The sequence below is a fragment of the Rhincodon typus genome, chromosome 2 (assembly GCF_021869965.1).
Source record: "Rhincodon typus isolate 14 chromosome 2, sRhiTyp1.1, whole genome shotgun sequence".
NCBI lineage: Eukaryota > Metazoa > Chordata > Chondrichthyes > Orectolobiformes > Rhincodontidae > Rhincodon > Rhincodon typus.
In genome coordinates this window covers 114,302,219-114,317,689 of record NC_063333.1, presented here as the reverse complement: position 1 = coordinate 114,317,689, position 15,471 = coordinate 114,302,219, and the positions used below count along the sequence as shown (strand labels likewise).

The 15,471-nt window shown below is 38.7% G+C and overlaps 1 long non-coding RNA gene across 1 annotated transcript; it reads right to left on the bottom strand.

Moving 5' to 3' along the window:
- Positions 1 to 4,339: 4,339 nt before the first annotated feature.
- On the bottom strand, positions 4,340 to 12,824 carry LOC125487023. Its single transcript, XR_007265599.1, has 3 exons — positions 10,158 to 12,824; positions 9,626 to 9,699; positions 4,340 to 4,641 (listed from the first exon to the last, which is right to left on the bottom strand). It is a non-coding gene; the product is annotated as an uncharacterized LOC125487023 (long non-coding RNA).
- Between the last annotated feature and the right edge of the window lie 2,647 nt (positions 12,825 to 15,471).

Sequence of the window (15,471 nt, the reverse complement as noted above, 5' to 3'; positions counted from 1 at the left end):
GAAACCTTGGAGTGCAGGTTCACGGTTCTTTGAAAAGTGGAGTCACAGGTAGAAGGATAGTGAAAAAGGCATTTAGTCTGTTTGCTTTTATTGGTCAGTGCATCAAGCATAGGAGTGGGAAGGTCATGTTGCAGCTGTACAGGCCGTTGGTTAAGCCACTTTTGGAATACTGCATGCAGTTCTGGTTTTCCTTGCTTTGGAAGGAGGGGTGAAACTTGAAAGGGTTCAGAAAAGACTTACAAGGATGTTGCTGGGATTGGAGGGTTTGGCCTATACGGACAGTCTGATGAATAGGCTGGTGCTATTTTCCCTGGAGCGCCAGAGGCTGAGGAGTGACCTTACAGACATTTATAAAATCAGGAGGGGCATGGATAGGGTGAATAGCCAAGGCTTTTTTTCTCCCCAGGTAGAGGAGTCCAAAACTAGAGCGCATAGGTTTAAAGTGAAGGGGGAAGATTTAAAGGAACCTAGGGGCAACATTTTCACACACAGGATGGTGTGCACATGGAATGAGCTGCCAGAGGAAGTGGTGGAGGCTGGTACAATTGGAACATTTAAAAGGCACCTGGATGGATATATGAATAGGATCTGGAAGGATATGGTCAAATGGGACTTGATTTATTTAGGATATCTGGTCGGCATGGACGAGTTGGACCAAAGCATCTGTTTACATGCTGTAACAGCTCTACGACTTTATGACTATACTTCAGAGGCATATGATAACATCTCTAAACAGGCTGATTAGAAAAATAGATTAATAAAAAGATTACTTGGTCACTTTTTTGGAGCCTTGCTGTGTGCAGACTTCCTGTCTCATTTCTCCACACTGTAGTAATGATTTGCACTTCAAAAACATTAAGCTGACCGTGAAGAACTCTGGGATGTCATGAAAGACACGAGCAAGTTCTTTTCTTACTTTAAAACTTTTGGCTTTATAGAAGAAAGCATCTCCTGAACATGTCAATGTGGACTGCACATATTTTGGAGTTTTAAAACTGACACAGTCACTAATAAATCCAAACAAAAAAATGAGGAGAAATGTCTTTGTTAAATTGTGTGAATGTGGAATGATAGGGAAAGGCAGGAGTATTTGAGGCTAATTGCAAAGGTAAAATTAAGGCTAGGCTAAATAAGTACACAAAGTTTGAAAAAAAATGCGAATTTACATGTGCATTTCACAAACACTGGGCATCTCAAAGAGCTTTATAGTTCAATGAGATACTTTCTGAAGTGTAGGAAACATGATAATATGATAACAAAATGTGATAATGACCAGATAATCAATTTTTGTAGCACTGAAGGATAAATATTAGCCAGGACACCAGGGAGATCTCCCTGCTCTTCTTTAAAATAGTGTCAATGAATCTTTTACATCCACCTGTCATAACCTGTCAAATTATTAGATTATCTTTCCTTATAAAATACATATCTTCAAAACAGATACAGATTCATACAAAAATGGTTCCTAGATATCACATGACTACTCTTCTAGTTTATCAGCTTGTATTGGAAACAGACTCTACTTATCTCAGGAAGAAATCACAAGAAATCTTTTAAATTCTATTAATGTCACCACAAAAACAGAAAACTCTTTGACAATGCTTTCTCTGGGGCCTTGAATAGCACTTCCTAGTTCACCACAACACGTCATGGCTAATGGCTAAGTTAATAATACCTTAACTAAAAGGCAGCGGATTGGGTCTGTACCCCTGCCCTCGGCACCTAAATACCCAATTAGAAAAACGATTCAACAGTTTTGGAATAGCAATTTTGATTTCCAAAGACAGGCTATGAGCAACATTTTTTTTGTTTGTTCATGAGATATGAACATTGTCGGGTATGTCAGCATTTATTGACCATCCCTAATTACCCTGAAGCTGAATAACGTGCTTGACCATTTTAGAAAGCAGTTAAGAGTCAACCACATTAATGCTGGTATGGAGTCACATGTAGGCCAGACTAAGCAAGAGTGATAGACTAATGCCCTTTTAGGAAAATCTATCAGTTGAGTTTTTACGACAATCAACAGTGGTTACATTTTGCCTTTAGGCTAGCTTTCTTAATTCCAGATTTTTGCTGAAATCAACTTTAACCACCTGCCATGATGGGATGTCAATCCATGTTCTCAGAATACCAGAGCCTGGGTTTCAGGATTATGAGTCACATGACATTACCACTAGGCAGATCTGAAAGACAATGGAGTGGATTCTCAAGCACAGGGAACACAGCGAGGAATGCATACAGGAATCAACCACCGTTCTGATGAACTAGTCCAGGCAATCTAAGTTCCATGACCACAGAGCTTGTGAGGAAGAAGAAACCTTCCATCTGTCCTCTCCAAATCCTACTGACCTGTTGAGTCCACCTGTACAGGCAACCACCAAGTATTTTACTACAGAAACTATCATAGCTGATGGATTCTAACTTCCAAGCTTTCAACCCCTTTATTTCAGAAAGAGAATCTTCAACCAAATTACAGGCCTGTAATGAGATTGCAAACTGATCTCACCTTCATTGTTAAAAACATCATTTATTCTTGTGCATTTATAAATTCTTCTGTGTTATTTATAATAATGCTGTCAATCTTAAATAACTTTGAGAACAGATGTATATTAAATTATCTTTTCTATATTGTTTAAAACATAAAGCTTTGGTGATAGTTTTTTTCAACTAAAATCTGCAAAACATACAAACGGCCTAAATGAGCCACAAACCTGTAATCCACAAACAACTGTTAAATCCCCAGGACCTGATCAGGTGTACCCTAGAACTCTGTGGGAAGCTAGGGAAAGAGATTACTGGGTCCCTTTCTGAGACAGTTGTATCAGCAATAGCCACAGATGAGGTGCCAGAAAACTAGAGGTTGGCTAACGTTGTGCCAGTATTTGAGAAAGGTGGTAAGAAAAAGCCAGGGAACTGTAGACCGGTAAGCCTTACATTGGTAGTGAGCAAGTTGATGGAGGGAATCCTGATGGACAGGATTTACATGTATTTGGAAAGATAAGGACTGATTAGGGATAGTCAACATGGCTTTGTGTGGGCGAAATCGTGTTGCACTAACTTCGTTGGGTTTTTTGAAGAAGTAACAAAGAGGACTGATGAGGGCAGAGCAGTGGATGTGATCAATATGGACTTCAGTAACGCATTCGAAAGGTTTCTCATGGTAGACTGGGTAATAAGGTTAGATCAAACGGAATATAGACAGAACTAGCCATATGGATAGAAAACTGGCTCAAAAGTAGAAAACATGGGGTGGTGGTGGAGGACTGCTTTTCAGACTGGAGATCTGTGATCAGCAGTGTGCCACAAGGATCGGTGCAAGGTCCATGGCTTTCTGTCATTTACATAAATGATTTGTATGTGGACATAGGAGGCATGGTTAGTAAGTTTGCAGATTACACCAAAATTGGAGGTGTAGTGGACAGTGAAGAAGGCTACCTCGGAATACTACAGGATCTTGATCAGACAGGCCAACAGGCCAGTGACAGATGGATTTAATTTAGATAAATGTGAGGAGCTGCATTTTTGAAAGGCAAATCAGGGCAGGATTTATACGCTTAATGGTAGGGTCCTGGGGGGTGTTGCTGAACAAAGACACCTTGGAGTGCAGGTTCATAGTTTCTTGACAGTGGAGTCGTAGGCAGATAGGATGGTGAAGAAGGTGTTTTGTATGCTTGCCTTTATTGGTTAGCGCATTGAGTATAGGAGTTGGGAGGTCATGTTGTGGCTGTACAGGACATTGGCTAGGCCACTTTCGGAGTAGTGTGTGCGATTCTGTTCTCCCTCCTATAGGAAAGTTGCTGTGAAACTAGAAAAGGTTCAGAAAAGATTTACAAGGATGTTGCCAGGATTGGAGGGTTTGAGCTATAGGGAGAGGCTGAATAGGCTGGGGCTATTTTCCCTGGAGCGTAGGAGGCTGAGGGGTGACCTTAAAGAGGTTTATAAAATCATGAGGGACACGGATAGGGTAAATAGACAAGGTATTTTCCCTGGAGCAGGGCAGTCCAAAACTAGAGGTTTAAAGCATAGGTTTAAAGTGAGAGGAAAAAGGTATAAAAGGGACCTATTTTCACGCAGAGAGTGGTGCACGTATGGAATGAGCTGCTGGAGGAAGAAGTGGTGGAGGTTGGTACGATTACAACATTTAAAAGGCATCTGGATGGGTACATGAATAGGAAGGGTTTAGAGGGATATGGGCCAAATGCTGGCAAATGGGACTAGATTACATTGGAGATCTGGTCGGCATAGTAGAGTAGGAACAAAGGGCCTGTTTCCGTGTGAAATATTTCCATGACTCTAACTGAGGTCATGCCTGGTGTGCTTTGGAGACACCTGAGCAAGCAGGTAGCACCGAGTTTATATCTTATCTAAATAATGGCACTTCCAAAAGTGCAATCCTCCCTCAACTGCACCGGCATGCTTCTCAGCCTTAACTGAAGGAGAAAGGAACAAATGGCAATGTTAAAGAGCTGGATTAAATAAAAAGGGAAGATGACTTTTGTGAGCATGTATCATTTCAATCAAATAGCCTGCTTCCATGCTACAAATTGTATACGTTCCTAAGATACAGCTCCATCAGAAGTGCAGCTTTTTGTTCTCATAATGTAGAGCTCTTGTCAAGTTCCAGAAGATCTCACGACACTGTGTGGGCAAATGCAAGAAACTTAAGTTGAAACTAACATTTTTATTGTTGCTAGGTAAATATCATTAACAAATCTGGAAAATGTGGAGGTTAATATTATAGTGGGTAAACAACTTGATTAAAACCATGTGTCAGATAGTGAAGGATATTACAAAAGCTTTCCACTGGAGGTGAACGGTGAATGATCATAACATCTGAAACTTCACAAAATTTAAACATAAAAATGCTTATTACAAAACCTGGGAGAAATGGTGACCATGAAATATCAAGAACAAATGACAAAATACTTAAAATGGAGCATATATTTAGGTGACATTGGCTTAATGCTGAACCGATGCAAGTGGAATACTAATATATTTCTATCAATTGCACTGATAACACAGCACATAATTTCTACACTGAACATATGAACAGGAATATCCATTCAACTCCTCAAACTAAATCTGCCATTCAGTTAGATTAAACTAGCTTTGAAATTTTCAATCATTTTACCTCAATAGTTTTTGGGGATGGGAGTTTCAGATTTCCACTGCCATCTGTGTGAAGGCAGACTACATTTACAATAGCACCTTTCAGCAACCAGGAATGTCTCAAAGCTCTTGCGATGTGAAATCTCTGTTGTAGTGTATGAAATAGGCAATTTTCAACAAGTTTCCACAAACTGTAATGCGTAAATCCAGACAATGTTTTTGTGATGTTTGTCGAAATATTAATATATTAGCCAGTACACCTGGAATAAACCCCCTGCTCTTCTGTGAAAGTGTTGCTGATCTGCACCTAACAGGGGGGGAATGGGATGTCGCTTAGTGCAGCATACACAAAATGCCATCTCCAACAGAACACCACTAGAGTACAAGCCTAGATTTTTGTTCTCAAGTCTCCGAGGTGAGATAGGAACTATCAACATTCTGACTTCAGAGTGAGTGTACAACTGAGCCACGGTTGGCATGCAAGACATGCTTTGTGATATAAACCCTGAATGGCCTAACTTTAAGGTATGCCACTTCATCCTGGATTCTCTCACCAGAGTACATAGTTAATGGATTTGATAGAGAAAAATAACTGTCTTAAATACCTTAATTAGATCACTCCTTAATACTCTATATCCAAGGACATTAAAAAAAAAAGTCTGTGCAACCTACTCTCATGATTTAACCCTTTTATCCCTGACATTATTCGGTTGAACCTGCACCTCACTTCCACCAATAATATTTCTTTCCTGAGGTGATGCCCAAACTGAATGGAGTTCAGGCAGAGATTTAAATAATCAAAGAAAAACTTACTATGCCAATTTCCATCAGTAATGATCAGATTCCATTAGCATTTTAAATTATTTTGCAAAGCTATACATTAGCTTGAGTGATTTTTGTATGGATCCTGAACCTCTACTCTCAATTCCTGGCTAATTGTCATTTAGAAACTTGTTTGATCCATCTTGGATCAAAAGGGATGATCACACATTGCCATGCACTAGGCTGCAATTGCCACAATTTTAGCCACTGAATGCTGCTTTACAACTATCTGTTCCTACCTACACTATATACTGTATCAACTAATTTAATGTCATCAGCAAACTTGGATTTATGACTGTATTCCTTCATCCAAGTCATCTAAACTGTAGAGAAGAGCCTATGCCCCAGTAGAGACTCCTGAGAGAACATCACTGACTGCACTGTTAATTGGAAAACATACACATTAATCCTGCTCTGTCTCCTACCACTAACCACATTCTTACACATGCCAATTAGCTGCCTCCAATTATACATCCTACCTTTTTTTCTGAGCAAGCCCTTATCTAGAACCTTATTACTGTTTTATAGAGGTAATATCCATCAACTGCCCCTTATCTAACAGTTAATGATTGCTTCAAAAACATTCAATTTCGTTCATTACATACAATGTATCATCTACACATCCATGCTGGCTCCCTCAGATCCAGTTCAGATGTCCAAGTGCTTAGTCACACTGCCAGTACGACGTTCCCCTACAACATACATTAGGCTCATAGGTATATAAGAATCAAAGGAGTTTACAGCATAGAAGAACATCATTCAGTCCATTCAGCCTATGCAGACTCTTTGAAGGACCAGTTGTGCTTATTTCCACCATTTATTTTTATCTGTCACCCTTCAAGTTCTTAATCTTTCAAGTGTCCATCTGACATTCTTTTAAAATGTTTAATAATGTCAGCATCCACTACACTGGGGCACTCCAAATTCTGCCAACTCAATGAAAATCTCTCATCAGCCCTTTATATTTGATGTTAATTATTTTAAATTTATGATCTTTCATTGATCTAGGTGTAGTGGAATGACATATCAAAGTGGTTCCAGAGAAGCAAACAATGGATGCACAAGGATGGCATAAGACAGTCATGTATGACATATCATGACAGTAGATCTCCTGGCAGGAGTAGCAACAAGCAGCAACAGCCACTTACCAGAGTGAATAGTTTTTCTCCTCCTTCAAAACCCAACAACTTGAAACTTAAGTTTTAGAAGCTACCTTTCTACTATGAAGGAAATTGAACTAGAAAATTGAAACCTTCTTAAATACTGGGATAGCAATGGCTCTCTGCATTCTCAACAATTATGCAATTAATGCAATACAATTTACAGAAAAGCTAAAAAAAAAGTTCTAACCTATTCGCAACTTAGCCAGGGTACCCAACTAAGTTTATTGTTATATATTAGACTTTGACAATATTATAAGGAGGAGTGACCCAAGCCTGCCATTCAGGAATAACTCCACAAAAATAAACTTCACCAGATGAAACATGTTTGACAGAACTTTTTCACATTTCATAACATTTTTCATATGGTTTGACTTTGTAGTTAAAGCTAATGTACAATCACAGGGAGAGGCATCTATTGAACCAAATTCAAACTGAAAGCAGATCAGAGAGCAAGCAAATTCACAACATCAATTAACTAAAAGTTGATGAAGCACTGAATGATGATGAAGCATAAAACCAATAGGTGGGTTGAAAATGGGAATGTCAAAAACACATTGTAATGTGCAATGCCAAAGTTATTCAAATTTGTCATGTTTGTACAAGGTGCTTTACTATTAGAAATAATTGACTGTTTTGTACAGCATTGTTCTTTACCAATTAGGTCAAGAACCCCACTCATTCACCACCTCAATGATCACCTTAATTATGGTGCACAGGTCTACATGGCATTATCTTAAAAAGAAACAAGGGGGGTCTCCCTAATGTGGCTGTTAATATTTGTCTCCCAACCAACATCATTAAAACACATCATCTAGTTTTACCACCTTGTGTATGCAAGATCTTGTTCTGTGTAAATTAGCTGCCCTGTTTCTTACAGTGCAATGGTAATTGTAGTTCAAATGCACTTCACCATCTGGGTAATTCTGAGGCTGTGAAAGCTGCTTTACAAATTCAAGCCTTCCTTTAAATTTATTGGACCACATAATTTTACTTATTTGCACAGGCAAGTACGAACAGTAATCCTTATAAAAATTTGATCGAATTCTTATGGCAGAAAGAATATGCAGCTTTTCTCAAATCAGATTATTGTTTAGTGCTTCATTGAAGAAATATATGACTCTCAAAACATGAATGTATCCTGATGGAGTTCATCACTTCAGCTTGCAGTAGCGATGCATTCTGAAATGGTGTCCACATGCGACATTTAAAACAAACTTTGTTTATAAATTACAAAAACCTCCGGAAATTGTACTTAAAAATTTAGGCAAACAACTGTACTAGTTTCCTTATCTACAATTACTTAAACTAACTAGAATCAGAAATTTGAAAGGAGCATCCATACATTAGCACTGTCTGCAGAAATTGTACAAACTAACCTTGTGGAGATTCAATGGTATTTGAAAAGAAAAATTGTTTTGATCAGCAAACATCAGATCCTTGATGACATGTTGGCACACTTTCAATCAGTTATGCATTAACAAAAAATCTGTACGGGATACTGAGAAACATCAGCACATGTCATTTTACATATTTTGTCTCTTTAAAGATCATCTAAATGAGAGTACATGCTGATTGAGGAGACAGGACAAGCTAAGCATCTCTGTTCTGACATGCTGCCCAGAGTCATTATTAGTCTAGTTGCTTAGCGATTTTCATTACCATCCAATACGCCTAAGAAGCTGGAAAAATAACCGTGGCACTTTAGATCATGGGAGCTCTACAACTGGGTGGGAGGATTATTTACTCGCTACTCTAGCATTATTTGTGGAGGAGAAAGATTGTCATGATGCTGAGGCATTCTATTAATGTAGACTGTTAATGTATAAATGATAAAGCTCGGGCAAAGCAAAAATACTGTAATTCATGTTTCAGATTACCTGCAGTGTGACCTATTTTCTAGGTAATATTTTGTTCAGTACAAGTAGGAAGTATACTAGAGTCAAAGTACTAGCATAAAAGAACTTGCAAACATTTTACAATGACGCACTGCACTGGAATGAAGAAACATTTCATTTCTTTAAACAACTATATCTCCCAAATTTAAATTTAAACCAGCTTGTACCTATTTCAATAGTAACAGTGTATTTATGTTGAGATGCAATCTTAAAAATAGATTAAGTTTTCACAATTCAAAATAGGCAGTAAACAGTAAGATTGAATGTATAGTATCACAATATAAATGTCATTTTATGTGACAGAATACAATAGTAAGTAATGGTCCAGGAAATAAAAATCGATACACAGCCGCACAATAGAAATGCAAATATTTTGTATGCTGTAAAAATACCATTTAAACCACACGAATTAATGCAAGCTCAAAAGAAAGTTAACTGTACCCAAAAAAGTAATTACTCTACACGTCACTGAGCTAAAATAAGGTGTTATGTTCATTTTTACACATTTATAAGACGCATTAACATTCTAATGTAGGACTGTAACTCACCCCCTCAGAACCGTTATATTGTGTAAACTCCAATACACAAGCGCACAGAAGATATAAATATTGACAGTCTGGATATATCCCTTACCAGTCGCAACTTTCTGCACTTGTCGGTCATCTGAGCACTTCAATTCTTGAAAGCAGCCGCCGTTCTCTGGGAACCTACAAACACAAAATCAGTCAAATGAAGAAAACAACAAAAAAATCTACGTCTTCCGCTAAACCTTCCCATGTTTCAGAGAGTAGCTCCTCTCCCGGGGCCGGGGGAAAAGAGTGAAGGATGGAGTGGGCCAGGCAGGCTCGGGATATCGGGGAGTCAGGAGCCATGGGTACGAGAGTGGGACAGCAGCAGCAGCGCCAGTCCCTCAGGCTGCTTGGGGAGCTCCTCTCTCCGTCAATCTCTCACTCAGATTTCCTTCACTAAATGGGCATCTGACGGGGTTCAACCTAAATCCGTTAGACAAACACAATGGGTAGATAGTGGTTTAAACTGTGAGATTTATTTACATTACTGAGACAATGACCGAGTTTTAGTCCCTGGAAGGGACAGGGAGTGAAGGATAAAAAGCTGGCAAGCTGATAAAAGTGAGAAGGGAGAGAGGAATTATAAAGTTAGAAACCTGGTATATCTTTCCCTCGTCCCTTGGCCGCTGCTTCCTACTTCCCTGAGGGCCACCATCTTCCTGTGTGCGCCGGTCAATCCCGTCCGGCCGGAATCTGGGGAGCGGGAAGATGGCGGCCCGGGCTGCTCCGTTCACACCTGCGGCTGCCCACTACCCCAGGACTCGGACAAACGCAGCAGAATATCGGCAGAGAACAAACCCCGACCGAATGGAGCAGCAAACCCGACGAAAAAGAAATTGACCAGAATGTAAAGAACCACGGCATGGAGCAAGAGAGAAGAATCTGAAAGGCATCATGCAGGGAATTAACGTGATAGAATAAGCATGGAATCTGACTGGAGAGAAGGCAGCAAACATCTTCGTGTAAGATATAGCCTGGTTGAAGGCAGGAAGTAGAATAACAGAAGAAAAATCAAAATGTTCAACTGATGCCCAATTGATTACAAAACAGGCCCCGATCGAATGTACGATATGGAGCAGGAGAATGTTTCTTGAGTCTGCTCTGCCATTAAATATAATTATGGCTGATCTACTGCCTCAAGTCTGCTTTCCTGTCCGCTTGCCATATCCCTTGATTCCCCCAGAGGCCAAAAATTTGACCATCTCATCTGCCCTGTGGAGTACGGAGTACAGAGTTCCGTCTGAGTTCTGAATTATCCACCCAATGTTCTGGATTCCCAACCAGCTAAAACATCATTTTCAGTGTCTACACTGTCAACCCCTAAAAAAATCTTGCATCATCACCCATCATTTTGCTGAACTCCAGAGAATATGACTCAGCTTTTCAACACGACCCTCTCATCACAGAAATCAATCTAGTGAATCTGCTTTACTGTCTCCAATCAAAGTTTATCCTTAAATATAGGAACCCAATCCAAATGTAATAAAAGATAAGGCCATTCAACCCATCGATGAGATCCTGGCTTATCTGATACCCTCAACTCTTGCCTTTTCCCCATAAACCTTGATTCCCTTACGAATTACAAATTTGCCTATCTCCGCCTTAGTGATTGTACCTCAACAACCACCTGTAGTAAAGAATTACACAGGTGCAACAGGTAATTAGGAAGGCTAATAGAATGTTAGCCCTTATTTCAAGGGGGCTGGAGTATAAGAGTAGGGAGGTCTTATTGCAACTGTACGAGATGTTGGTGAGACTACATTTGGAGTACTGTGAGTAGTTTTGGTCCCCTTATTTAAGGAAAGACAACATTTAATTGTTAGCAGTTCAGAGAAGGTTCACTAGGATGATCCCTGGTGTGGATGGATTGTCATATGAGCAAAAGATAAACAGATAAGGAGTCCACTCACTGGAGTTTAGAAGAGTGAGAGGTGATCTCATTGAAACATATACCATTCCTCAGGGCTTGACAAGGTAAATGCAGAAAGGATGTTTCCCCTTATGGCAATGTCTAGGAGCAGAGTGCATTGTCTCAAACTAAAGAGTTGCCAATTTAAGGCTGAGATGAGAAGAAATCTCTTCTCTCAGAGGGTTGCAAGTCTTTGGAACTTCTAGCCACAGAGAGCTGGAGGAGCAGAGTTCTTGAATGTATTTAAGGCTGAGATAGATAGGTTCCTGATCAGTAAGGGAATCAAAGGTTATGGGGAAAGAGTAGAAAAGTGGATGTGGGGAATATCAGATCAGCTATGATCCCATTGAATGGCAGAGTAGGTTTGAGGGGTGAAAGACCTATTCCTGTTCCTGTTTCATATAGTCTTGTACCCAAGTGTTACGAAATCAAAATTTGAAATTTTACGTATTTTAAAAAATACTTACAAAACTTATTACCAAAATGAATAGCTCATACATCTGTACATCATACTCCATCTGCTACCTTATTACCTATACATTTAATCTTTGCAGCCTCTTTATGTCCTCCTCCATACTTCTATTTCCACCTAATTTTATACTGTCAATGGCTTAAATATATTACTCTCGGTCTCCCTGTCCAAGTATTTAATGTAGACTGCAAGAAGCTGGTATCCCAGCACAGCACTTGTTACAGCCTGTCAACTTGAAATATCCTTATCCAATTCTCTATTTCCTCTCATTAACCAAGCATCTATTACTGCTAATATATGACTTCAGCTCAATGCCTGTGCATTTTGAATTTTGGAAACTGTAAAATATTGCATGTATTGATTCTTCTTTATCTGTATTACTAATTACTTCCTGAAAATGTCTTAATAAATTTGCCAACCACCATTTCCCTTTCATAAATTGTTTGATTCAACTATGATTTTTGAAGTGTATGATTAAGGTTTCCTTCATAATGGATTCCAGCAATTTTCCTACGACTTCTTTTTTCAAAAATATTCTTTATTCACGTTTTTGTAAAAGTACATTACAGGATCAAAAAGGTCTACAACACAGAAAAAGGTCCTTCATCCTGTGGAACGTGCGTCAGTCAAAAACAACCTTCTGAAGAAGGGTCCAGACCTGAAACGTCAGCTTTCCTGCTCCTCTGATGGTGCTTGGCCTGCTGTGTTGATCTAGCTCTATACCTTGTTATCTCACCTAATTATTCTAATCTTATTTTCCAGCACTTCTTCCCATAGCCATGTATGCCTTGACATTGCAAGTGTACACTTAAATAGTACAAAACCTTTTGACTTGGAAAATTACAGAAAATGGCAATAAAATTTAAGTTTTTGTCTTGGCTACCTCAATACAGTTATGATTCATGACAAGTAGGTCACGCTTAACAAAATTCATTGAATTTTTTTGAAGAGGTGACTAAAATAGTGGGCAGGGAAATGTCTATGAATGTTGTTTATCCAGAAGGCATTTGATAAAGTCCTACAAAACAGACTGTTAACTAACTTTCAAGTCCATCGAATTGAGGGCAAATTATTGACATGGCTGAGAAACTGGTTGAATGTCGGGTGACAGAAAGTAGGGATAATGGCTAGGTACTCAATTTAGCACAATGTGATCAATGGTGTCCCACAAGGTTTTGTGTTAGGGCCTCAATTATTCACATTTATTAACAACTTGAATAATGGCATAAAAAGTCATATCTCCAATTTTTTTGATGACACAAAGTTAGGTGGCATTGTACACTGTGGACAACTGCATAAAATTAAAATGAGATATTGAAAGACTAAGTGAATGAGGAAAATTGTGGCAATTGAGTTCAAATGTAAACAAGTTTGAGGTTATCCATTTTGGACCAATTCAGGATAGGTAAGGCTACTTTCTAGACAGTATGAAATTAGATACAATGGATTTCTAAAGAGACTAAGGGGTTAAGGTATATAGATCTTTCAAATGCCACAAACAGGTACGGAAAGTAGTCAAAAGGCTAATGAAATTCTGGTCTTTATGTCTAGAGGACAGGCGTATTCGGATACAGGAGTTATGCTGCAGCTATACAAAACCCAGATTAGACCCTACTTGGAGAACTGTGAGCAGATCTGGACACCATAACTTAGGAAGGACGTATTGGCCTTGGAGGGAGTAGAACATAGGTTTACAAGAATTATACTTGGATTTTAAGAGTTTCAGGAGAAATTATACAAATTAGACCTGTTTCCTCTAGAATTTAGAAGGTTAAGCCATAATTTGATCAAACTCTTCAAGATAATAGGAAAAGATAGTTTATCATTATCTACTCTATTTCCATTGGTTGAGGGTTCCCATGCTGATGTCTAATGTTTGCAACATTATAAGGCTTTTCTTTTAGTCTTTTACTATATTTCCAAGTAAAATGAATTTTTTTAATGGAATGTGTTTTTGTTGAGCACTTTATATATTTTTTAAATGTTTCTCACTTTCTTTACCCAATCGACAGTAGCCAATTCTCCCACTTTAAACTTTCTAATTGGCTTTGCTTAATTGCAAGGCTATTGTCACATTCAAACTTTATCACAGAGTATCTTTTACTATGGGATTTCTAATTAAATCTGTCTCATTGCACAATATTGTACTTAAATAGTTTTATCTCTAGTTGTTCTACAAAAGATTGAAATATTCCACGAAGCTCACAGAAACATTCTACAAATTCGTTTCCCAATCTTCACCAATTTGATTTGACCAGTGTAAATGAAAATGAAAATGAAAATAAACTATATCAATTCTTATATTGTGTTTGTTATAAGCTTCAACTACAGTATTCCTTGCTAATGATCTGTCCAACTGTATATCTACTGATATAGGGTCTATAAATGACTGTCATGTCATTTTTTGACCGTTCGTTTAGGAAACCTGGTTGGCATGGACAAGTTGGACCGAGAGACCTGTTTCCATGCTGCGTGACTCTATGACTTATTCTTAGCCTCTATCCATACTGATTCTACTTCCTGATTTCTGAACTAAGATTCTTTCTGAATATGGTCCTTTGCCATGAAGGTTACTTCTCTTCCTTCTCCATTTTGTCTTTTTAAAATGTTAAGAATGTTGGAATATTTCCTCCTGAACTTGATCACATTGTAATCATTGGCAGAGTTTTCCCTCACTTAAGCGCTTAGGCAATGGAAAGAAAGATGGGAAAGAACAGTGAGAATTTTAAAAATTGGAATCTCAAAGTCAAAAAAAATTCCAATTTTCCCCTTAAGGTTTAAACAGCAAGTTTAGAATCTAGCTATTAAGCAGCAATTATCTTGTTTCCATGCATTTGCATCTTATTACTAGTCAACTCACTTCATTTCTATGCAGCTCCTAATTCTCCTTTCCCAAGAAACTAAATGGCGCCAACATGAAATTCAGAGCAGTTATTTGGCAACAGCAACTCACAACTTGCTTCTCCAGATTTTCATCCAGCTCCATCATCACGATGATTTCCTTGTATGTGTGGACATCACCCTCTTTCAATTTTCATCTATGCAGAGCCATCAGCCTCATCATGCCAATGCTACAGTCAAGAAAGCACACCAACACCTCTACTTCCTCAGAAATCTCCGGAAATTTGGCATGTCCACAATAACTTACCAACTTTTATAGATGCACCATAGAAAGCATTCTATCTGGATGCATCACAACTTGGTAAGACAACTACTCTGCCCAAGATCTCAAGAAATTAGAGTTGTGAACGCAGCCCAGTACATCACGCAAACCAGGCTTCCTTCCACTGACTCCATCTACACTTCCCGCTGCTTTGAGAAAGCAGCCAACATAATCAAAGACCCCTCCCACTCTGGTTATACTCTCTTCCACCATCTTCCATTAGGCAGAAGATGCAAAAATTTGAAACACGTTTCAACAGATTCAAGAATACCTTCTTCCCTGCTGTTATCATACTTATGGAAAAACTTCTCATATGAGAGTTGATCTTTGCACCTTCTCTATAGCTGCAGCACTATATTCTGCATT